The sequence below is a fragment of the Mastomys coucha genome, unplaced genomic scaffold (genome assembly GCF_008632895.1).
Source record: "Mastomys coucha isolate ucsf_1 unplaced genomic scaffold, UCSF_Mcou_1 pScaffold15, whole genome shotgun sequence".
NCBI lineage: Eukaryota > Metazoa > Chordata > Mammalia > Rodentia > Muridae > Mastomys > Mastomys coucha.
Window position 1 is genome coordinate 73,747,683 of NW_022196897.1, and position 4,547 is coordinate 73,752,229.

At 42.3% G+C, this 4,547-nt stretch overlaps 1 pseudogene; it reads left to right on the top strand.

Moving 5' to 3' along the window:
- The first annotated feature begins 306 nt into the window (after window positions 1–306).
- Window positions 307–2,580, top strand: LOC116091700 (annotated as a pseudogene).
- Window positions 2,581–4,547: the final 1,967 nt, after the last annotated feature.

The following is a 4,547-nucleotide window of genomic DNA, read 5'->3' on the forward strand; positions in this document are numbered from 1 at the left end:
TCATCAAGATGTGGGATCCCTTGATGACCTCCTTCTCAGTAGGGTGTATTCATCTGGGCTATGGTTGGAATTGTATGGGTCCCTTTGGGAAAGAGTAGGCTTTGGAGAGGCTTCACACACCAGAGAAAAGTATGGCTTTAAAAACTAACATCCAGTGATCAAAATGCATAACATTCAAACTCTACCATCAAAGCAATGATATTGTCCAGGAATTCTTTGTGTGGAAGATAGGCTTTCAAAGTTTTCTGAATGTTGTTTGTGCTTTTATGCTTTCCGTGATCACTTTTCCTGAAAAAATCAGTCACAATGGGTGTTGACTCCCTATCTACACTCATTCAGTATGCAATAAAATCTCTACTGAAGGAGGAATCTTTAGCCATCTGCTCTGGAAGTTCCCAGTCATCTATTCCCAGAGATGTCCCAAGGGGCCTTCACTCAAATGCAAACCAAGATCATGACTGCAATGGTGTCTGTCTGGCCCTTTCCATTCCTTCTTGTAGGAACCCTGAGAGAGGACCCTCACCTGGAGACTTTGAAAGCACTGCTTGATGGGTTGAATGTCCTGGTAACAGGGAAGGTTCATTCCAGGTAAACAAGACCCACCTAGTGTGGAATAAGGCTCTGTGTGTGCAGAAGAGGAACATTTGAGGGCAGGGAGTATTTGTCCAAAAGTGGATCTGAGGCTTCTGACAGCATCAGCGTAGAGGGTTTTAGAATCTTGGAGGTGGCCTTAGCCATCAGGGCAAATGATGAGAAATGTGGAGAACACAGCTACTGAGGAAAAAACTTGTCCCTATTTGTCCCACAGTCATAAGTGGAATGAGGCTCAGATTAACTGGAATGAAGGGAAGACAGATAGATCTTCAGTCGATTCCTTTTTAACTGAACATAGACCCCAGGCTTAATACTAGGCATAGGGAAAAAGACATTGGAATGGGTAGCTCAAGTGTGAGATATGGACTATTTGGTATGTCTTAATCTTCTGAGAATTCTACTCTTTTCATCTACAATAGGTGCAAACTCAGAGTGCTTGATTTGAGGAGGCATGTACACCATGACTTCTGGAGCATACAAATGGATCCCATGAAGATAACTGTTCACCACAGAATGTAGCACAGAAGCAGTCACTGAAGACCTGTCCTAGCCCCCAAAAAAAGAAACATTTGAAAGTAGTAATTGATTGTGAACTCAAGACAGCCTATTTCGATGAATGGACCACATACTTGTTGCAGTGGGTCCAGGAGTGAAAGTCTTCCATTCACCTATGCTGTAGGAAGCTGCAAGTTGTGCCTCACCCATCTCTAGTGTCATAAAGATCTTTGATTTGGTGGATTTAAACTGCCTCCTGGAGCTACGGCTGAGTCAGTGGTGGCTTGAATTCCTGGTACATCTGGTTCTTTACCTAGAGCAGATGAGTAATCTTCATACCCTCATTTTAGAGGGAATTAAGAAGCCCTTCAGTTTTATTGCTTGTGAAGACCAGGAAGAGGAGTGGCAAAGCACATTGCTTCCTCTGCTCTCCAACTTGGACTGTCTCCAGAATCTCTATTTGAATGATATCTACCTTCTAGAAGGCTCCCTTGACAAATGGCTCAGGTAAGGGAACATGGAGAGTATTCTCCAGACCATAGAAAGCACATCTCTTTTCCTTAGAAATTAGAAAGACCTTGATGGTCTGATTGCTGTAAACCTAGTAGTCAGATATGTGTGACCATGTACTAGCATGCTTCTCATTGCTCACATGTAAAAGGTTAGTTTGAGTGCAGAAAGGGGTTGAGTAAATAATGGGAAATGTGTGAGACTGGATTTGAAGATGGGGAAGTGGACACAGTTTTGTTAGTGAACAGATCAAGGGCCTCTTAGGGACATCACTAGGATGAAGCTGAACCCATCATATGGACAGACTATATTTGGGACATGTGTTACCTGCTGGTGCTTTCAATGCCATTTTGCAATCAATGCCATTTTGCAAAAATAATCTCTTGCTCTCTCCCTAGCTGCCTGAAGACCCCTTTGGAGACCTTGTCAATTACGGACTGCCCTCAGCTTATTCGGTCAGACTTTGAGTACCTGCCCCATTGTCTGAATATTCATAAGCTCAAACATCTGAACCTGAATGCTCTCTTTCTATCTGATGTAGGCTATGAGCTTCCAGGGCTCATCCTAGAGAAAGTCACAAGTATCCTGCAAATTCTGGAACTGGAGCAGTGTGGAATGACAGACTCTCATTTCGAACCCCTCTTACCTGCCCTGAGTCAATGCTCCCAGCTCCTCAAAGTCAACTTCTATCATAATGATATCTCTCTACCTGTCCTGAAGAACCTTCTTTGTCACACAGCCAAGCTGAGCCAGGTCATACAGGAGCTGTACCCCACCCCTCTGGAATGCTATAAGGGTTTCAAGATCCTTAAAGAGAGATTAAAGCAACTTTGTCCAAAGCTGCTAGAAATACTTAGGGCCCAAAGGCAACCCAAGAAAGTCACCATTTCTATACAAAACTACTGGTTCTGTTTACATTCCTGTCAATATTATTATAACCTAGGGGCCACAGATTGGCTTTGTCAGTGTATTTGTCCTTAAGTAGAATAAGGTTGCTTCTGTTAACCAAGAATGGAACACTGTGTATGTGTATATTCTTGTTAGCTTATAATAAAGATGCTGAGTTTTGGGATGCTAGTGCATCTCCATCAGAACACACAGCCCGCTTGTTTCCAGTTTTTCAATGCATGTTTCTTTCTCAATCGCCCTATTCAAATAGGTCTTAAATTTGTGCAGGTTGCAGCATCCTGTAGATAGGTCTGTCATCAAGGAGTCCCAGAGGACATGACTTCACATTGGAAAGAAAATGGTGTTCAGTGGGTTCAGATCCCAGGGACTGAGATTGACAAGGATAATAATGGAATGAGGGCACAAGAGAGTCAGAAAGACAAGAATGCATTTTCGGAGAGAGGATTATAACCTTGTAAATAATGTTCCCTGAAATTGAAGTTAGTGGAGGTTTTCCTAGAATGGTAGCTGTAAAGTTACAGTGGGACCTTGGAAACCTGGAGGAGGGCACAGAGGTCATGGTACTCAGAAGCACTAAGAGAACTAGGAGTGTTAATCATGCAGGGGTATTTCCTCAATATAGGAGATAAAGGAAAATACCTGCATTTCATCCAGGAAGGTGAGGTTTTTTTGTTTTTTGGGCTTTTTTTTTTTTTTAAGGACCTAGTGACCTTTTTGTTATCTACAGAGACTGACCTCACTGATCTTGTTATCTGTGGAGACAGACCACACCTACTTTTGCAATAGGGCAGACCTTACCCAAATCCTAGAGTGGTTATTTCATACTCTTCCCTCCCTAGACCATTACCTATCCTCAAAGGAGATGTCACAGGTACTTTATGGCCTCTTCTTTGCTTTCAGTCAGAGACCACATCATTTAGCTAAAGAAGTCACCTTCATGGTCACATGTACTTTTAAAAAATAGTTTCTGTGTAGTCACACTTTAAGTTTTACTATACTCTTGGAATTGTACTGATTATTGCCTGGAAACCTTTTCTCAAGTTGTACTGTATTTTAAATATGTGGACAATGAACTGTCTGGTATAAACTTGGAAGGCTGATCCATGTTGAATCATATCTGTACAGCATTTTTATTATCTACTTGCAGGGACACCCCTCCCCCAAGAGGTACATAAATTTGGAGGCTGTGAACTTAGGACAAGGTAAAAGTTATCTTTCAATAGAAATTAGGGGTTTAGCTGGGAGGTGGTGGTGCATACCATTAATACCAGAACTTGCAAGGCAGAGGCAGGCAGATTTCGAAGTTCCAGGCCAACCTGGTCTACAGAGTGAGTTCCAGGACAGCCAGAGCTATACAGAGAAACCCTGTCTCGAAAAAAAAAAAACAAAAAAAATAAAAATAAAAATAAAAAATTCGGGGTTTAGGGCATTCTTTAACTGAAAAGCTGTCCAGACTTCTAAAAAGCGGTCAAGGTCTTAAAGTGAGAGAGTAGAACTAAAAATGGGCTTCTCTCAGTCCTCTGAGACAAAACAGGTTGTATATTTAGTAACATGTGTTGAAATCTAAAGCACAATCCAGGAAGTGGTGGCACTTGCCTTTAATCCACAGTACTCAGGAGGCAGAGGCAAGTGGATCTCTGAGTTCAAGGCCAGCCTGGTCTACAGAGCAAGTTCCTGGACAGCCAGGGCTATACAGAAAAACTTCGCCTCAAAAAAAAAAAAAAATCCAATGGAAGAAAATTTTCAGAGCAACAGTCCTACACATAGGACTTAAAGAAAGAAGAATCCATGAAAACAGGGATAATAAAGTCCCTGTCAATTTTGTGTGTGTGTGAAGGGGGAAAAGTTGGAAAGAGATGTGTCTGGTGTGAGGAGGTAGAGGATTTTCCCACCAGACACATCTTGCCAAGGTGGGAGAAATGGATTTAAGAGTCTTGACTTACAGGGCATAGACCTAAGTTCTCTTCTCAGGATCTGATTGAACTTGCTCCCATGCTCTTGAGAGCTACCTGGCAGCCCTTTCTGCCCATGGCTGTCCA